General features: G+C 40.2%; 1 protein-coding gene across 4 annotated transcripts in view; it reads left to right on the top strand.

Annotated features, from left to right (window-relative positions):
• Positions 1-21,011, top strand: part of TBL1XR1 (TBL1X receptor 1) — a 140,575-nt gene that overhangs the window by 37,064 nt on the left and 82,500 nt on the right. For all 4 annotated transcript variants that reach the window (XM_031957687.1, XM_031957686.1, XM_031957685.1 and 1 more), the window contains exon 2: positions 18,944-19,009. The gene's annotated coding sequence lies outside the window, so the exon portion shown is untranslated. The remainder of the gene's footprint in view (positions 1-18,943; positions 19,010-21,011) is intronic.

Raw genomic sequence — 21,011 nt, 5'->3', positions numbered from 1 at the left:
TTGTAGGCAGCAGGAGAGGGACCTGCAGGTGAAGACAGAAGGAAGATCAGGGAAAGGAGAAGCAGTTTTTAGTCTAAGCTCCCCAAGTAGGTTAGGGAAAGGGATGAAAGCAGGGCATAAGTGGGAGGGCTGCTGTAACGGAGTAGAGAATGGGATTTCTAGCAGATATGGGGCTGGAAAGGACTGCAGGAGACATGTAGACCCCAGGATTCATTTTACAGTTAGAGACGTGATGGGCCAGAGGAAGAAGAGGAAATTCTGCTCTTGTGGGCCTTGAAGGCTGCTTTCTCCTGTACCAGGTGACGAGATTTTTCATTATAGGTTTGGAGAGATAGAGGAGGGGGTGGGGAGGGCTTCCTGTTTCTTAGTGAGCCTTGGAAAAGTCTTTTGCTCAGGGGCAGAAGGTGGGGTGTATGGTAGGGATGAGAGAACTGCTGAATAGAGGCCCAGGTGAGATGAAGCCATTTGTAGTGAGGTGGTTGGTACAATCGTGTGGAAGGCAGATAGATGGTGGGGCATCAGGAGGAGAAAAGGGGGTCGAAAGCTGCCACAAATGAAAAGGGATTGTCTTTTGGGTCAGGAGTGGTAAGGGACAGGGCAGAATGACGGAGGGCCTAGATGGTGAGAAGGAGGGGCAATTATAGTGTAAGTTATAATTTGAGGAAGGAATTGTAGGATGCAGTTATGGAGGTCACGCAGCCATAGGTGGAGATGAGAGGGTGGAGGAGATGGAGTCAGGGTGTTTAGGTGGGGGACCAAACTGTTTGAGGACTTTGACGTTCTCAGCTCTGAGGGCAGTGTTGGAATGAGAAAACCTATGTAGAGTATATAGGTATAGTTATCTACAGTTTCTGCTTCTTATGTCACCCTAGTTATCCCAAGTATCTCCTTTCCCCGCTCAGGGAGCAGTCTTATGTGACTTATATGTGTTTTTTAAAGAGAGAATTCTTGGAAGAATGACCTACCCCTACCTTAGTGTCCAAAGCCAGCAGTTAAGAGTTATTTTAGTTGGTCACATTTTAGATTTAAATATCCTAAAGTTTTGTTTGTAAATTCCCTGTGATGTTTACAGATATCTTTGTAAATTTGCCTCTCTTGTACAGCTGATTTTCAAGTGTCACATGACTTAGTGCCCATTATGATAGCTAGAATCAAGCCTACATGGTGTTTGGGAATTGGCCAGGAAGGCCTAGAGGGCAGCTTTTTTACCACCTACCCCTGCTCTGACCAGAGGCAGCGGCCTGGAGGACCTTGGGCTCTCTGTCCTCTAGCTCTCTGCCCTCCAGCCTTGGAGACCTGCCATCTGACCTCTAGGGCTGGCTGAGGTTACTCTTGGCCCTGCCACCCCCTGCCGTAGGACTTGTTCCGTGGCTTCCCCATTAATGAGAAGGTGAGTTTCTGTTTGGGTAGATCCACCTGCTGCTCTCAGGATGGCATTTCATCTTGGTTCCAACTTCGTTTCCCAGTGCCTTGTGCCTCTGCTCGCTCCGAACTTTACAGTCCCTTCAGGACTTATAGGTTTCATTGTGTCACTGATGTGAGCGCCGATTGATCCCTCAGGAGATGGAGGGTCTTGGCATGGGGTCTCTAAGTTTAGCTGAGCTTCTCTTTGCAGTAGAGACACAGGAAGCTGGTGGGAACTCACTAATCCACTTTGGGGGCGCCATTGTTAGTCTTTGAGAGTCTGGTGTCATTGCCCATGAAGAGACCAAGCAGAATACGTTTTTTGAAGGCCTGCTGTGTGCCAGGACATGAACAGAGACGAGCCTCTGCCTTCAGGGAGCTTACGGTCCATTGGGGGAGAAGGCCTGCGCAGGAGAGCTGGCCAGTGATTAAGAATATGGCCGGAAGAAGGCTGGGGAGGCTTCTTGCAGAAGGGGGGAGGTCATTGGGGCTTAAAGGACACTAGTCAGTTGGCCCCAGGGGAGAGGGCAGCTGGCCAGGCCTGGGACACAGCCATCGCACCGATGAACAAAAAGGGGCTTTAGGTCCAGAGCCATCAAATGTCAGCCTCCCACTCAGGGTGGAACAATGGACACCTCGCTAGCCCCTTCCCCCAAAGGGTATATAAATGTGAGAGGGAGAGCAGAAATGGACATGGTGTCCATCCTTTGCTGATGGAGACAGAGATCAAGAGAATTGAGTAATTGATTTGAGGTCAACTAGACAGCTTTGCTTTTCCTTTTTCTCTAACAAGTTACCCCAAGGTTTAATAATGAACCAGCCGCAGAGTTGTGGAGCAGGTCCTTTTGTGGGATGGCAGTGTGGGGCAACATTATACATTTTTTCTTTATAAACTTTTTTGGAAGAAGTACATTGAGAATCTGGTAAAAAAAAAACAAAACAAAACAAAAAAAACACCAAGAACATACATCATGGACTGGTGAGCTTCTTCATTGGAGGGATTTTAGTTAGAGTGAATTTGTCTAGGGTGAGGTTGTTCATCTGACCTTATAGTCCCTTATAATAATCATGTTTATATTGATATAAAGTAGCAAAACATGTCCCTTTTCACACGAAGATGTAGATTCCTGGTTCCTTAAATGCTGTCATTTCTGTGCTTTCCATACTCTGGAGAAAAGGCCTTCTGTGAACATCGAGTGACTCTTGTCCAAGGGGTTTGGGCACTGTTTGAGCCAAGTCCCCGTTGGGCTCCCTTCTGGTGCCCTCCCTTAGCCCGTCATTTCTTGTCTGACTGTCTGCGGCTTGCTTGTGACTGTTTGTGTATTGTCTCCCCCATTGGATGGAGAACGCCGAGGGTTGGGCCTGTCAGTGGCCTTCTGAGCGCTTGTTCCTAGCCCAGTGCCGGGCATGTAACGGGCCATGCTTCTCTGGGAGGGCTGGAGCAGGCCCCATGTGCTCCCTTCTTTTCTTCCTGCCTTGTTCTCTCCCATTAGCGAGCACTTACTCGCTACACACAGATGCACGGGCACACAGTGCACAAGCACACGTGCCTGCATGCACACACGCACACGCAATTACATGCACACATGCACAATGAACACACACACGCATAACGAACGTGCACACACACAAATATGCACACGCAGATGCAATCGTGCATGCACACATCACACAGTGCACAACCGTACACATGCATGCATACACAATTACAGTGCACAATAAAGATGTGCACACACAAACATGCACACAATTGCACATAATCACAATGCACAAATTACACAGTGCATAATGAACATACAACACATGCATATGCCCACACACAAGCGCACACTCGCATGTGTACAGTGGATGTTGCACACATACATGTATGAACAAAGCACACAAATACACATGTGCACACATGTACAGTGTACCACCACACACAATGCATACATGAACACAGCGCACAGCCATGCACACACAACCATAACACAATGCATAGCACATACATGTGCACACATGCAAATAATCAGCTCAAATCTCAGTGTACACAATTACACACATGAGCACACATACATGCATGAACATATGTACAACCACAATGCAGCAATACATTGCATATATGCATACAATCAGTGCACACAATTACACACACTCACACATGCACATGATTGCACATATACATACACGCCCACATATGTGCCTTTGGATACTACCATTTCTGTACCTATGAATGTGCTTGGGTAAGGGTCATAAATTTAGAATTTAGGATCATAAATGGAGGCACAGAGCCTGGCACATAGTAGACACTATAAAAAGTCCTAATTCCCTTCCTTTTCCCACTACATCCTCTTCTTTCTTGGGAGCAGAGACTTTTGTTTTTGACTGTATCTCCAGTATGTAGAAAGGGATTTGGCATATTGTTATTTTAGTGAGTCTGACTTATCTTTTGACTAGAGGATTTTTGACGAAGATACTAGAGTGGTTTACCATTTCCTTCTCTAGTGGATTTAGCTAAACAGGTTAAGTGACTTGTCCAGAGTCACACACCTAGTAAGTGCAGGGTAACAGGTATTTAATAAACAGGTGTTGATTACATAGTATAAATTTTGAATCATTTACCAGTTTAGCTCATTATAAATACTGCTTCTTTAAACTGGACACAGATAATTCAGTCAGGTAAGAAATGTTTATTAAATGCTATAAGTACCTTCTGTGTTCTGGGTACTGAGTTAAAAGTGCTTAACTCTCAAGAAGCTCACAGTCTAATGGATCAGATAATTCTCTGAGAAAGAGAAAAGTTCATGTTCTCTGTCTCTGTCTCTCATTACACTCTCATTTGGCGAATTATCTGGATCCCTAAATCAGAATGTTAAAATACTCTGAGGCTTTGTAAGAATAATTGAGTGGACTTCTCGGAAAGCGCCATTTAAAGTTGGAAAAGGAAATGTTTCTGATATAATTAGTTCTTAGATATTGAAATTAGAAACTGATTTCATTGTGGTACTTTGATAAGTGGAAAGGAAGATTTCCTTGTAAAGATGATGTTACCAAATATGTAAATTCTTCAATCTTGGTATTTTTGGTACAGATATTTTTACCATGGGAATTCTTAACTAGTGAATTTTCTGTGTGCACTCAAATAGAATTTATTTTATAATAAGCTTCAAATTAACATTTCTTAATTTTGTCCTCAGTCTGTGTTGAGAACCTTAGCTAACACCTAGCTTCAGGCCCTGCTGTATACATAAAAATTATTTATCAGGTTTCCAATTTGCAAAATGGTGCTAATAATTTTTACCTGATAAAATTGTTTTGAGTATAAAATCGAGAGAATTGAGAAAGTAAAATACTTTGCTAACTATTATTGTTATTATTTGCTACCACAAAACATGTTGTAGTGGATATTTTTCTGGTTTTGGATACAGGGTTTTTGTGTTTGTCTTTGATTTCCTAAGGTATATGTCCTACTGTAGTTTTTTTTTTTTTTTTTTTTGGATTGAGGCTATAGACATTTTAGCTAATTTTTTTTTTAAAATAGTGATTGTGTTGATGTATTTTGTTTCCTCGTAATTCTTTCAACATCAAATATTTCTACTTTTTGTCATTTTCAACACTTGATGTTCATTTCTCTTATTAGTGATTTAAAACAATCTATATGATTGTTAATAGTTTTAATTTATTCTCTAGAGGATTTGTTTTCTGTAATCACTTTAGTGGGGAGTCGTTGATCTTATGTATTTGTAATATTTCTTATAGTGAATATTAGACTCTTATCAAAGATTTGATTCCAAGATTATTTTTACATTTTACTGCTACTCATCCTATTAACATTGCTTTTTACGTATAAAAGATTTCAATCTCACATTTAAAAAATTATTGATTTCAACTTTTGTGATTGCTTTTGTCTCTTATTTGATTACTCTCCCCCCCCCCAAAAAAAAAAAACAAAAAACTGAGAAACTCAGACATTTAGGACAAAACTAATTCTTTAAGGAGAGTGGGGGAGATTATTTCTCTCAGACAGTCCCAGAAGATCATTCAATAGACTTACTTATCTGGGTAATTTTACAGATGTCTGCATCTGCTGGTGTGCTTTTCTGTACCTTTAAGGTTATGTAAAAGGAGCTGGCCCATATCTTGGGGCCCAGGACCAATAGGGATCTTGTGAACTTTTTGTTTTACCAAAGGCTTTTTTCTCACTTCTTTGCTTCTCTTGCTGGAAAAATCCCTAGTCCTGATCCCCGGATAGCTCAGGGGAGTTCTTTTAGGTGGGTGAATATTTAGATACATTGGTTTTATTTTCAAAAATTAGGTCTGGAATGAAAGAAAATACTAAGGATCTCTCTCCTCTCCATTGCTCTTTCCTTCTTCTTCTTCTTCTGTATTCTTTCTTCTTTGTTGGAATCTTTACAAACTGTTAAGACATTGGAGTTGATAGAGACAATAATTATCAAATTTGGCATGGTTCAATATGATTGATTTGATCTTAGAAAGAGTGAGTACCTTGTTTCAAGTTCTGGCCCAAAATATCTAAGTACAACTGATAGAAACGATGCTTGTGTTCACACCTTTAGAGAGCTCATAAGTATCTAAGTACTCAATGGAGTTCACATGTTTGGGAGAGTTCAGGGCTTAGTATGGCTTAGTATGAGATATGCGAATTCACACCTCCCTTAGGGCCAGAGAGCATGCTGGGAAATAACCCAGAATCCCTCTCCCTCTAGAAGGCGGATTTACCCTTTGAAAGATCAGATATATACAGGAAGTTCTTAGAGCTTGGGGGAGTTTTCTGGGGAACATTGACTGGGGTCGGAGAGGAGCACTCTGGAAGGAATTTCTCCGGAACATTGACTGGGGTCAGAGAGGAGCACTCTGGGAGGAAGCCCACAAGCCCTATCTTCAAGGCAAGAGAGATTCATTGCATCTTTCAACTTGGTGCTGGCTGGAGGCTGAAGAAAGCAGAGGCAGAAGCCAAGGACAAAGCTGCAAGAGCTCTTGGAACCAAGAAGAGAGATAGGCCTGAGCTAACCGGGCTATATTGAAGGACACAATAAAAGATCTGAACTCTTTTATCACCTGGCTGTGTTTTGGAAAAAGAACACCACACTTCTTCCTTCTTTTTTCTTTATTCTTCTTCTTCTAAAAGGGTTTTGAAAGTGTACTGATAAATAACTGTCGCTTTTTAGTGACCACCTTCCTCCCCTTCTAGTCATACTTTTTCTTTTAACAAAGTGTATATAAGTAAAATAAGCCAATTATTTGGCTGTCTGCCAAAGTATGTTGCCTTCTGATTCTAAATACACTTCAGGCATATATTATAGATCTCTGAGGCCATCAGTTCCTCTTTACAGTTTAGATAAGGAAAATGAGGCAGCCTTGAGAGTTTGTGACTTGGTTACTGGTACATGAATGGTATGAAGTAAGGTGAAGTAAATTTAATTTAACCTAATTCCTCTAGCTCTTTCTGGCCAGGGTTTTTATAGTACAATGCCACCTCCTCATCCAAAGTCAAAGTTAATCCTAACATTCCCTGATCAAAGTTCTGATATCTTTCATTGTTATTTTCTTTTATGATGTTGTAGTTGTTTAAACGTTCTCTCCTTAGCTTTGTATGTTCATAATATCTTTCTTTTCAAGTGTTCCCAAAATTTTTAATTTCTCATTTCTTATGGTGTCACAGCATTCTATTGTATTTATATATCATGAATTATTTGTCATTCTCCAGTTCAAAGGCACATATTTATGTTCCGAGTTTTTGTTACCATAAAAAGTTAATAACATATTTGTTGATATCAAACCTTTTTCAATGTCTATGGTGTATACTTGCCTAGAAATTATATTTCTTGATCAAAATGCACTAAATTTAGTGACTTTTAAAAGTAAAAATTTTCCCGAATGCTTTCACAATTCCACCAAAGAACAATACCTTGGTGTTGGCATTCCATCACACACTAATGTTTTAGTGATGTCATCTTTGTCATTGTGCTAAGGTGAAATTTCAGAGTTTAATTTTGCATTTCAATACATCTAAGTGGTCATTCATATGCTTGATGACCAATATTAAAGGAAAACCTATTGCCTTCCAAGTTTGGCCATCCCATTTGTGTCTAGTGTGACATTTTTGCTTTTATCAAGCTTAAATATGTCCCTTTTACTTAGTGCTTCAAATTGAGTCTCTCTGAGGAAGAACAGAGCCAGTTTAATTCTGTTTTCCATAGGAAATCAGTTCCGGTACCCTGAAGGAAGCTAACAGCTTCCCTTTCCCCCAGCATTTTCCCTTTAGACTAGACATCTCTAGTTCTTTCAAGTGTGGGGGCTTTAGGAGCCCTCTGCCTGATGGATATCGATTGCATTTCTTTTGAAACCAGACTTATGTTTTGGCCACACAACGGCTGGGAAAGAGCTTTAAAGGTCTTATAAATTTGCACTCTACTCTTTCTGATTATATGACACAAGTGAAAGCAGCAACAGGGCAAAAAGAACGCTTGTTTCGGAGACCTTGGGGGCCAGGTCCTGCTTCTGTGACTTCAATTTCACACGTCAAATTAGAGATTTGGGCCCAGCTCTGAACCTGGATTTCTGTGCCCGATGGAAAACTCAGACACTCTCCTTGAAGAAATCAAGCTGAAAGAGTTGCCTCTGTTGTGTTAGTGGGATGGCTGGCCTTGTGCAGTCCTTAGGAGAAGCATTTGCACAACTATTTGCCCAAAGCAACTGTAGTTTATCCTTCTGGTGATTCAAGCTGTAAGTTGTGAAATACCCTAATTTCCCAAGAATGGAAGTTGAGGGCCCCCAAGTTTCACCCGAGTGCATTTGCATCTGGTGCTTCTGAGCCCATGGACACTTCCAAATGACCTGGGCCGAAGTTTGGCTATTTGGGAAGAGCACCTGCACGGGATGGGGCGATTCAGCCAGGCGGAGTCCCATGAAGTTGTCCGCCTCGCCCTCTTCCAGAGTGACCCGGGGTGCCAGTGCAGCCCGATCTTGTGGGCCTGATCTCCCCGATTTTCCTCAGGAGAGACTTGACCTCCTCGGCTCAGCAGCTGCATCCCACGCTGCCCAGCCCCTGTGGGGAGGGACAGTGGAATTCTTTTGTAAGCCCAAATCCCCCAATGAAAAATGGCATCGGGTGTATGAAAATAAGCCTTGTAATTACAGAACATGCCACCTCTGTAAAAGGAATTAAGGTGCATCATTTAGAGGGGATTTTTCTTGGCCTCAGGGGCAGTGCTATTCTTTTGAAGGCTCTAAGCTGAGGAGACCAGGGGATTCCTGTGGTGGGACCGAGATTGAATGGCCTCCACAGGCGAGGTGCTTTGGAGCTCCAGGACCCCTTTCCTTGCCTTTACCATTTATTGCTACACTTAGAATTACGGGTGGCCAAGAAAACTAAAGTGACTCCATTTTGTCTGTAGTTCCTCTTGCCCTTGAGCCTCTTTGTGCTGAAACTCCCACCCATCTGCAGGCTTCCTTTCTGCTGAAACAGCTAGTACCTGAAATAGTCCTTTGTCCTCGCGTGGGGCTGCCAGAGAGAACAGCCCCAGCAGCCAGAGGTGCCCCAAACCCAATTCACCTCCTGCCTATTGAAACTTGTGTAAGTTTTGTCCTTTGGCTCCCCGAAAAATCTTCCTGAGTTCTTAAATTTCTGGTTCTGGTTTGTTCAGGTACATAAAATGTTTTTATTTATATTAAATGGTGGCAAATAGGAGCAGGGCCATAGTAGAAACAAGATCAGGGGCAAGGCAGCGGGGTGGCAGCCAAAGTGGAGTTGCCTTAGTTCTGTCAGCTCCCCCATCTCGTGACTCTTCTCTGGTTGTTTGGTACCTTCTAGTGTCTCTGGGCAATTTGCAAATACTGTTTTTTGTTTTTGTTTTTTTTGTTGTTTGTTTGTTTTTCCCCTAGGGACTCTAACTTAAATGAGCTTTGCTTTCTCCTTGTGTAACCTCGGGCACGTTCTCAGTAGGCCCCTCATTAAAAGTGTGAGCCCTTTCCTGAGGTGTTCAGTCTTCATTCAGCCCACTGGGAATGGGCCAGTCGGAGGCTTGCAGGCATTTTGCTCCCTGTACGAATGGGGCTCCAAGTACTCTTTCCTTTTAGACCTAGCTGGCGCTTGGCACAATTTTCAAGAGCTCACCACATCAAGTCATAGGGAAGCCTTGTTCTAGGGCTTTTGTTGAAGTACTTGCAAATAAATTTGTTTTTACTTGTCAGATCTGTAATTTAATTCAATTAACACATATAGAAGCTATAAGTTCCAAGTATTGTATTTAGGTATTCCGGAATACACTGATAAAAGAGAGCCTCTCCAGTAGTAGCTTACATTCCTTGGGCCATAAACCATCCAAACGGATAGGTATAAATTTTGTCTTTTGAACTAGTGGGAATTGGGGCTGGGGAGAGACTTGACCTTGAAGAAAACAAACGAATTGGAAGATGGAGCTGGGAAAGTAATCCTGGCCTGTATAGTGGCAGAAGATGGAGAGTGCGTCCTGGGAACATCAAGCGGTCCAGTTTGTAACATAAAGTAATGTGGCCATGTTAGGTGGTAAGGAAAGGGGCCAGTATTGCCTTGTCACTGCTTGTTGCTGTCGAAGTAAGGGAATCACCCTAGCCACTTCATCAGATTGGATTGCCAAGAAAGCTAGAACTCTGTGTTCTATTCCTCAGACTCCACCAGCTCCAGATACTTAACATATTCCATAAGAATCGGTGTGGGAAATTATTAAGAGATTGCTTCACATGTATGATATTGAGTTCTTTAATAGTGTGATGCTCACACGGAGGATAAAGCCCCAAAACCATGAAGTCTAGCTTCAGACAGTCAGGATGTGAATACCCATTGGTCTAGATCACTTTACATTATTGAAAAATTTGCTAGGTTTTTTAATCTCAGAAATTTTCTTCAAATTCTTGTGAAAATTTAATGGGAAGTGATGATGTCATGAAAGCAGAGGGCTTTGTCCACAAGATTTAAAGTTGTGAGGAAATGAAAAAGAATAAGACTTGAAAAAGGTGATTGGATCTGCTAATTAGTATATAGTTGGTAATATTAGAAGAATAATTATATTTTAATTATGAAAGGAGTCAGATGGCAGACCCAGATGAGTAGGGTGTGTGACTTAAGAGAAATTTTTTTTTCTTTTTAAAAAAATTTGTAAAAGGCCAGAGGGTTTTAGAAATGATACCTTATGGGGGAGGATGGTCAAATGGCAGAGTTGTGGACTAGTTTTAAGATTGTAGAGGAGGAACCAATGGATAAAGAGATTGAGAAATTGAGGAGATAAGAATGAGATGTTATTTCCTAATTTCTTAGGTATTCCAGAGTACATATATGGTCAACTTTTGCAGATATTTATGTACTATATAGCCTAAATGTCTTTGCCACAATTTCATAACTGCTTTGGTAATTGTAGTTGAATATATTTGTGAGACAAGTTAAATAGTCTTTTAAAAAACCTGAACTTTTTGATTTTCAAGTTTATGGTATTATTCTCTTCCTCTCTTCCCATATCCAACAATCCTCCTGAGTTCCCTATTCTTTTTGTTAAGAAATACATCTTTAGAGTTTGTTTGTGGAACATATCTCTGCTCGTTCTTTTAAAATTTTGTTTTATTCCCAACTATCTGTATTGACATAGCTTGAGTTCCATTCTGTGGCCTTTCCATTTGTCTTTCAGTTAATTGCATAGTTGCATATTTAGCCAACTTGGCATCTGGCTATCCTTTCTTCCCACATGCGATATCAGATTTCCTCTTCCTGTATACGAATTCTAAAACAGTCCCTGATGAGGTTTTAACCCTTGGGAATAGATCCAGAATTATGCTCAGGATTCATAGAGTTATCCAGAGGTTTGGGAAAATTTGAGGTTGAAGTTCACAAGACTAGTACTACCTGTGTAAAGTTATTAGTGTTTACAAAGTGAGACCTTTCCTCTCCCATTATATGGGAGTTAATTCACAAAATGTAATTTTGCATTTTGATTTTGTTGTGTAAGATACTGTTTCTTGGTGAAGTAGAACTAGAGCTCTGTGGGGGAGGACTTGGGTCAGCTCAGTTATAGTCTTAACCTTGTTAACTCCCTAAATCACCTCTGGCAGGCTATGTATTTCTTGTGCCTTTTACCCAACTATAAAAAGATCTCTATGATTTCTGATCTCTTCACACTCTAAGAATCTGTGATTTTTTTTTTTCCCCAACTGTGTAGTCAGGGATTAAATTTTTTTTTTTTTTTTTGTTACATGACTATATATTCATTAATGTTATTCTCTTCTCTCTCTCCCTCCTCCCCTCAAACTGGGAGGAACATCACTAAGAACTAGTTATGGTGTTTTTTTTTTTTTTTTTTTTTTTATCTTGCCTCCAAAGGCAACAACCACAAAAATAATGTTTCATTGAGACATTTGGTCATTTCTTATAATACTCCAAATTTAATTTATATTTAAATCAATTTATGTTTTGATATTTTATGACTTAAATTCAGTATTTAGGATTTTTACACTGTTGATTATTCTCTTTCTAGATATCCCTATCTTTTTCCTCTAACTTTTTTTTTCATTCTGTTTTCTTTTGATTTTCCCTTTTGTGTTTATCTAATTCCCTTTTGGGATTCTTTGCTGCCTTATCATCAATTTCACACTCCCTCACTGTGGACTTAAGCAAGGCTTTGCACTGGGATCTTATTCAGATCAGATCTCTTTAGGTCATTTCTTTAACTCTCATGGGTTTTAATTATTTCTTAAGAGGACTTTTAGATACCTGTATCCATACTTGGTCTCCATCTTGAGCTTCAGTCTTGCATTGACAGTTAACTATTGGACATTTCAAATCAAATGCACCTTGTTCAAAAGAGCACTTATTTTAGCTCCTTTCTCTCTTTTTCAGTTTAGCCTCTTTTTGTAACTTACCTATTTTTATTGCGGGAACCACCATCCATCTTGTCGCCAAAGTTTGCAACCCCAGAATTGTCATTCTTACATACTTTCATCACTTGTATCCAGTTGGGATGCCAGGTTTTATTGTGGCTGTCTCCACAACACCTCTCAGATACATCTCCTTATCTCCACTCGGTGGGCCACAGCTTTAATTCAGACCCTTATCACCTCAGGACTAGGCTGTTAAAATAGCCTTGGGTCTCTTTGCCACACAGCTGCCAGAGTAATTGGAGCTTATTGGAGGGAACACACACACTGATAGCACAGATGTGGAGTCTGAACCTTGATTTGCTATTTACAGCCTGAGCGACTTGAGGAAAATAATGGGATCTCTCTAGGCTTCTTTTATAGGGAATGAGAAGGTTTGCTTTCTGTATAAAATATAGAAGTGTTCTCGGGTCTCTTATAGCTCTAAATTCTATGAGGTTTTTTTTTTTTTTTTTTTTTTTTTAATGAACCTTTTCTCTGCAGAGAAGGTTGGAGGCTCCTCCCCTCAAGATATGAATAATAGGATATTTTAGTTTCAAAAGGTTAACCCTAAAGGCAGATAATCAAACTTATGCTGTCACTGAAGTAATTAAACATTAATTTGAATGAATAAAGTGGACTTTCAACTAATTGATTCCATTTAATGTAATTGATGAAGTATATGATGAAATCTCATATGATAATGATGATAGGGTGTATGACACAATTTGATCTTACCTAGTGGAATCTCCTGTGGATTCCATTTTTAATTGTTTAATATAAATGTTATATACTCTTAATATCATGCTTTCAAACATTTCAGTTGCCACTAATTAATTTTTCTGTGCTTAATAAAAATATAAAAATTGAAGTATTATTTTGACATTGTTTTGAAAAGAAAAATGTAACATTCTTTGCTCAGTAGACTATTGGAATTAAGTTGAGAAAAATTAATTTGGAATAATCCATATTTTTCTTTTTACCTTAACATGAGATGTTTTCTCTTTACTCAGCCATTTAAAAAACTATCAAGATCAATAGGTGTTATGCTGCTTTAAAGGTTTGCAATAACACATTCATTTTGATTCTCACAGCAAGCATGTGGCAGTCTTAAGGATTGTGCATATTTAGTCAAAAAAAAATTAACACTGATGTTAACAGCCACTTAATGTCCTAGTCAGGTGTGGTAACCAAACATGTCCTCTTGCGATTACACACCAGCAGCCTTCCATCTAAACTTGAATTTAAAATGTTGAAAATCAAGGTATTCTAGCCCATCTTGCAAATTATTTTGTCCCCAGTCATATTTATGGTATGCAGAGGAAACAGCAGATTCCTTTACCGTTTTATTGTATGTATTGAGCCATGGAATACATTTTTTAATGTGTAAATAGACTTTTTCCCGTGGTCTTTCTGTCCTGTCTGGGCTTTCCCAAACTCTGGTGTGTGAAGTTTTCATTGTTTTGGGTGGGGGTGGGTGGGGGTGGGTGGACCCCTGCGCCCTAGCTTGCCTGAGTTTCTTTCATGTCAGAGGGAGCCCGCTCTTTTTGTAACTCGCTCTTCATGGTGTGCGTCGTTTGTGTTGTCCCATCAGGGTCTCTTCTGCCTTTTTTCCAGGAATTAAGCCTTTACTCTCTGCCAAGCCCTGCTAAGTGCCCAAATCCAGCCAGTGAGGCAGCCCTTGCCCTCCAGGTGGGGAAAGGAAGGAAGAGTGTTGGGGGCGTCCCAGTGACCAGGGTTGTGTACAGGTGTGGATCTTCAACCAAAAATGGCCACGGGAGTCCCCAGGGAAGTTCAGGCTCCAAAGAGTGGCTTGGAGACTGCTGCTTTTGCCTTGGCTGCGGGGCTTTCTGGCATGTTCTTGGAGTGCAGTGAGCATTCTTACTTCAGATTAAGAAGGATTGCAACGAGACTGGCAAATGGCAAAAAGTTGGCCGTCAGTGATGGTGTAGCCAGACAACCACGTGTAATTTGGTTTGGTTTGGAGCTCACTTTTATGGTGAGAAGTGTGTTGCTCGCTATGCTCTTGGGCAACTTTCAGGCCTTTTCAGTTTGTTCCCTACTCCAGTTTCCTTCCATCATGGGGTAGCAGGATTTGTTTAGGCATTTTAGATCCTCACTGATTAAAAAAAAATCTTTGGCTACTTTGGGTCGGTATTGAAGCGTTCATTTAGAAAAGTGTGGAAATGGAAGAAAATGCTGAATGAGCGGGCAATTGGTGATTCTAATAAACTTGTATAGGCACAGATACCAAATTTACTCGTCCCCTTTGGAGATTCAACTACAAATTGAATTTGTGGTTCAGGATTTCAGATTCCTGGTGTTAAAAAAATAAAACTTCCTGGGCATGAACAGTTTTACTTCACTTTTGAAGAATGATTAGGAAAAACATTTGTTGAACCTGTGTTGATAGGCTAAATGTGAGTCTTGGTTTCACAGATGTTTAGAATGAGGAAGCATTAAGTGCTAAGGTATGTAAAACTCTTCTCAGCTAAGGATATATAGAAAAAAGAGGGTTGATTTGTCTGCTTTCAAAGAGCTCCCAATGCTGTAGAGAGTTATAGGAACTCAATAATACAGTTAACAGAACTGATTTATTTGTGCTAAAGTAGAATTTGGTAGACACTTTAACTTAATTGTTTTTTGGTCTCCATGACTCATATTCCAAAAATTAAAGTTTCTTGTTGTTCCTTCTCCCTATTTCAAATCGGATGTGTTCAAGCATTTGTTTTGATCAGTTAAATCAAAATAAATATGAAACTCTTTTAGATCAGCCAGGACTATTAGAAATTTTTATGAATGATTTCCCAAAGTGGTTCTTCATGTGTCCTTAAAATCCCCCCCCTCCCCACTCCCCCCTTTTTTTAGTGGTTGAGAATTTTCATGAACCTAATGGATGCTTGGCAAAAATGTTTGTGAAATACTTGTAGCACTAAATGAATACAGGCATTTTCAGAATAAAAATAAAACATTATTATTTTGTAAAATGCTTTGTCCCTATAGGAATTTGCTCATAATATGGCTTAAATTTCCCCCTTTGAATTTAGTGTACAGGCAGACTCCCATTTCCTCATATGAATAAGTGGTTCCTTAAAAGCATAAGTTTAGATGCAATAATAACACTAGCCAGAGTTATTTTATAGGAATAGTTTTATAAATGGGATATAGGCTGTAGGATGACCACAACTTGGGCTTTAAAAGCTTAAATTATGATGTTGGTGGTAAGTGTTCCTTTTCCCTTTTCTTCCTTTCCTTTTCTCTTGTTTCTTCCTCTCTTTTCTGATGGGCAGAACTCACTCTGTTGATCATTTAAATGTCCTAGGGGATCCTCAAACATCAACAGAAAAGCCAGCCAACATTCAAAAGAAAAAAACACGTTGGAATTTTCTCCAGCCAGGCTTAGACCACAGCATCAGGTGGAGACTTAGAATAAGATTCTGTCACGTGTAGCTGACACAATGAGACAGAATGTTTTATAAATAAGAACTGTCCACTTTTCTCTCACTAGCATGTGTTTGTTCTGTGCTTTTTTAAACAATATTTTTGCAATAGACACATCAGAAGTTTAAGGTGTGACCAGCCGTTGTCTTAGAGAGGAACATTACTTGCAACTGACCTGTGAGTAGGTATCTTATATAATATCATTGTGAATCATTTTATCTTCAGAATCATAATGACCTGTACTTGGAGCACTGGGGCATTCTGGTTTCTCAGCATTTGGTTCTTGGTAAAAGCCATTGAAGAGAAAGCAATGGGATTAACTTGGGGTCCCTCCTTGATTTTTCCCTCCCAATTCACCTGAAGTTGGTAGAATTGCTCCTTGGCTGTTGCTGGAGATGGGAAGAGTATATGACCTGTGTAGGACATAGAGAGAGTGAACTTTTTAGAGGGTTGGCTGACACTGATGGCCAATGATAGTCCTTCTGTGCTCTGGGATTCTTTATTAGCAGTTTCCATTTATAATAATGTACTGGAGTGGATCGAGTAGTTAATTGAAGAAGCATTTATTAAGCACCTGCTAAGTGTTGGGTTTACTAGGACAGTTCCTGCTTTCCTGAAGCTCCTCACAGTGAATGGAGGAAGATGTGATTGGAATCTCCTTCCCTTCCGTTTCTCCTTCTCCCAGTTCTGAGTGGAGTGGAGAATCTTTCCCTGGGTCCCTGAAGTGTCCCTCCTTTCCTTGGTGATCTGCATTTCTGAGTTTCAGGGCTGAAGGAATTTACTCAATCTTAGACAGCTATGAAGGCCTGTTGGAATCTGGGTTTCCTGATACCAGATCCATGGTACAGCACCAGGCTCTCCCCATTCTGACCGGCCTTCTTTGAAGACACTAGTTGTTAATTGATAGGCTTATTTCTTTCTGCTCATCCCAAAGGCTCTGCCTCCCAGGTAACTTTGTTTTCCTAGGCTCCTCAGGATTTCCCAGACTTGTTGCTCCTCCCCATGGCGGGACTGGTGGGTGCCTCTGAGAAGGTGGCTCTGATCCCCAGGTAGGAAGATAGGCTTGTCTCTGTCCCCTCCTCGGACAGAGCTAGATCTGGTCTCTAGTCTGGGCTTTTTCCCCAGGAGAGGATCCTACCTGTCAAGACACCTCCCCCCCAACCCCTTGGGCTTTCTTGTCTCTAGCTGTGCTTGCCCCTGGAAAAGCCTCAGCTCTTTCCTCCTGGATCTGGGTGGGGCATGGTTCTTTCCCTCAGCTAGATGGAGGTGATGAAGGCTGCCTCTTGTCACTGATCTCTTCTGCAGGCCCATTACTGTTGCATCCTTGCCCAGAAGCGGCAACAGCTAACTTAAACTGAATACTTGAAACGAGCCTTGATGGAGAATCCTTTTGTGGTGTGACTAACACATAGATTTGAATGTTCCTATTTTGTGTTTATTTAATGCATTGTACATTTGTACTCTAGACTTTGCCATAATTTATGTAGGACTATATAAACGAGCTGTCTGTGAAGAAGCTGAGGGGTAAGCCACGACATTGCTTTGCTCATTTCTGGTGTCAGTGCAGTGATGGTTGAATTTATATGTGCATAATAGAGCCCTTCTGAACAAGCTTTTTTATTTATCTTAGTGTCCTAGAGCTCAAACCTTTGAATAGTATGATCTGGCTTCTGCAAATCCATCAGGCCTAATTTAGACTCATTCTTTTTCTCAGGATCCTCATTTGTCCCCAGATAGATTGAGAGCCAGGCAGGCCTAGATTATTTAAAAATTCACAGGTCCAAGCTCAGATAATGTGGATTAACTGTGCAACCAACATTTAGGTGAGGAGGGAGTCCCTGAAATAGCTTGGGCAGGTAGGGGTCAGGAGGCGCTCTGGACACATTTGATTTCCAGATAATAAATGGGAACCCTTTCTTTAAAAGCTCCAATTTGGAGCAGATTGTGAAATCAGTCCTGAAAGCTATTGATTACAATTTCACCTTTTACAAAAATTGGGCCTCGGTTTGAACTTTGTAGTGTGTAAGACATAGGTCTTTTCAGGGACTTTGTGGAAACCAGAAACCTTCTGGCCAGCTTTTCTTCTCTACTCTGGGACCCTGCGGCCCTTTCCCGTCTCCTCTTGGGTATAACTTTGCTGCACTTTGCAGCTAGACTCCACCTGGCTTTCCCAGCCACCATCAGCCAGTGGGAACCCTCCTGTCTTTGACCTGTGCTCATTTCTGGCCCCTTGGGTTCTTCCTGCTTCTGGGGCCAGGACTATTGAGGTTGGAGTGCCCTAGAGAGTCCGTGCTGGTGAATATTTGTTTATATGACTTGGATAAAGTCGTAGAACACATTCTTAACTATTCAGATGACTCAGAACTGGAAGCCTATCTGATGCAGGATCCACAAAGATCTTGGAAATTTAAAGAATTGGCTTGGAGATAAGAATTTGACATTTTTTGGTGATTGATCTAGTCTTGTGTGTATGTTTTCTTCCCTTAGGATACTTTCCAAGTCTGAGGCTGGTATATGTTGCTAGAGAGTAATTTCCCTAAAGAGGGGAAAAAAACCCAAACTGGGGGTTTAAGTGATACAAGCTGCCAAGACAGTGTAATATGATGTAGTTACCCCAACAAGGCGCCGTGGTCTCCATTAAGATTAGGGAGGTGATTGGTCATTTTCTTCTCCAGCTCTTTTTATGGAGAAGGCAACTGAAACAAACTGAGTGAAATGACTTGTCCAGAGTCATACAGCTAATGTGAGCTTGAGGCCATTTGAATTCGGGTCTTCCTGACTCGGTCAGTGCTGCCCAGCCATCCCAATGACATATTAACTTATTAGAAAACTGCAAATTAACATTATTGATGTTGGGGTAATTTCTGTTTATTTGTTAAGCAGCTCCCAGTGACATTTTAATCTGCTTAGGGCTTCATGGCAGTTGCATGCAACTGAATGCAATGGGCTACCTTGGAAAGTAGTGGTTTTCCCTTAGATGCCTTATTTCCCAAATACTCTTTGCTCTGCTGTGAAAAGGATATTCTTTTTCAGGATAGGTTGGCCTTAGTCCATCTAGACCTCTGTGGACCCCCTGGACTCCCTTTAGCTCTGAAATTCATTTATTTTTTAAATGTCTGACTACCAGATAAATGGGATGTTGTTTTATCTGCTTGTTTGTAATTTCTTAATTTTGTTTTTAAGACACACTGAACACCTTATTTTCTTTTTCCTTTAGTATCAACTCCATGTGATTGGAAGTACCAAATAAGTTGAGCTTCCCCACATCAATGTACTGCCAATGGTAAGAGAATTCTTTCTAGTTGGAATCAGAGTATGATGATTTAACTTATACAAAACAGAAACTAACTATAAATTTTCTAAACATTTGCCAGTTTTTTCTTTTAAATGGAATTTATTGGAACCTCTTCATTCTAATTTGAAGAGAATGGAAAAAAACTGGTATTTAATGATGATTTTAATTATATTTTGAAAGGTGGGTACATCACTTTAAGCTTATAAATGCAATTTTCTGGTCAGATTTTAAAAATTGTATTATTTACAGTGGCTCCTAGTAATTTATTTTTTCCCTCCAAACTTCCTTAAGTTAATTTTCCCTTATTATGTTTCCCTAATAATGGTCAAGATCATCTCTTGTCATCCACTACACTAATTCCCTATGTAGTCTATGGGAGAGTGAAAAATAAAAGTTTGTGACTGATCAGATACTATTTTACTAGTAAAACCCTTTTCTTTTCCATCCCATCTCTGTCTGATTTGTAGATCTGGTCTGGTGAGTGATGATTGCAAGACTAAACTATGAGTAATTTTTAAAGGGAAATTCTTTTGATGTAGATCAGCTCTACCCCCAAGCAGGAATAAAACCTCTTCTGTGCGTGAGGCACAGTTCCTGAGTTGATCTTTTATAAGGGAATAAAGCTTTATTGAACATTTAAAATAGCTGCCCACATTGGATGTAACAGAAAAAGGTGGGAAAATAGAGAGGTTTTTAGAACCAACCAAGATTTCTTGCATAGCTTCTTGAATGACTCCCTGGATGACCTAATCTGTTGATACTGCTTGATTCTCTGGAGGAAAAAATGAAGGCATGGAGCTATACTGCACCTATACTTTGTCCTGGTTGGTCTGTTTTATTTACAGCACAATTCATTATGAGCAAAGTTGAGTTCAGACTTATTCCTTGTCATCAAATTGTATCATTCTAATAAATCCCAGCTAGCACCTAGGGACTAAATTTCTTATATGCTGTGGTTGCCACCAAATGGTGAGCTTTTACTACATTGAAATATTGATCGTATTTATATTAAAAATATTATCAACAGTAGATAGCATTTTGCAGTCCCTTTTAAAGCCTGCTACACACATACATACCACTAATAAATTCCTGCTGTATACTCTGGCAGAGTCTACTAGGTAAATAAGACTTCAAATTTGAATTTGGTACTTGATAGCTTCTTTGTCATGGAGGACCAGCCTACCTCGATTTAGTGAGACTTTGTGCTATTTGTTATAGATACTTTTTGGGCTAGCCAGCATCTTAAATTACACATTATCATTTTTTCTTCTATATAGTTTTCTGGAAAAATAACTTATGAGAAGTACATTAGATGACACACAATATATTAGATGAAATTCTTAAATTTATCCTTTAGTCAAGAAGTAACTTTTCTGGGGGATTTCCCTTTATCTTTAGAAGCATTTAACATATGTAACCATTAGATCAGAGACCTCTGGGGGGGGGGGGGGGGGTGTACTTTTCCGTGAAGCAGAGGGGCATAGATGATAGGTAGGAATCCTAAAGAAACTTCCAGGGATTATGCATTTCACCCAAGAAAGTGAGCTTTGGGGGAAACATAGACTGCCTTCATTTTTAAGACAAATCCAAGAATTGCTCCCCCTTATTCCATTCAGACCAATAGTAACCCTAGACAGTGAGCAGTTATATTTTAATGCATTCCTTTCCCATGCTGTAATTGAGCCAAGGTCAAGATCAGATTTGGGATCTAGGAGGAGGGGAGATAAGATTATCATCTGACACAGTATGATGTGACTAGGCTACTGCTGCTGATTTTTTAATAAGTGATAAAATTTTGAAAAAGGCTACCAAATCTCTACTAATGACAGGGCTTTTCTGAGAAGTTTTTGTGTGTTAGCAAAAGGCAAACAGTTCAAGAAGAAAAGCAACTTTTATTGTTACATCAAAGGACAGGAGAGGAATTAAATGAGTTGAAACATCATTGACTTATTTCTGTCTTGCTCTGTTTGTGGTCTTTTTGGTTGATATA

The sequence above is a fragment of the Sarcophilus harrisii genome, chromosome 3, assembly GCF_902635505.1.
Source record: "Sarcophilus harrisii chromosome 3, mSarHar1.11, whole genome shotgun sequence".
NCBI classification, from domain to species: Eukaryota; Metazoa; Chordata; class Mammalia; order Dasyuromorphia; family Dasyuridae; genus Sarcophilus; species Sarcophilus harrisii.
Note: the sequence above shows the minus strand (reverse complement) of the source record. Positions and strands in the feature narration are given on the sequence as shown.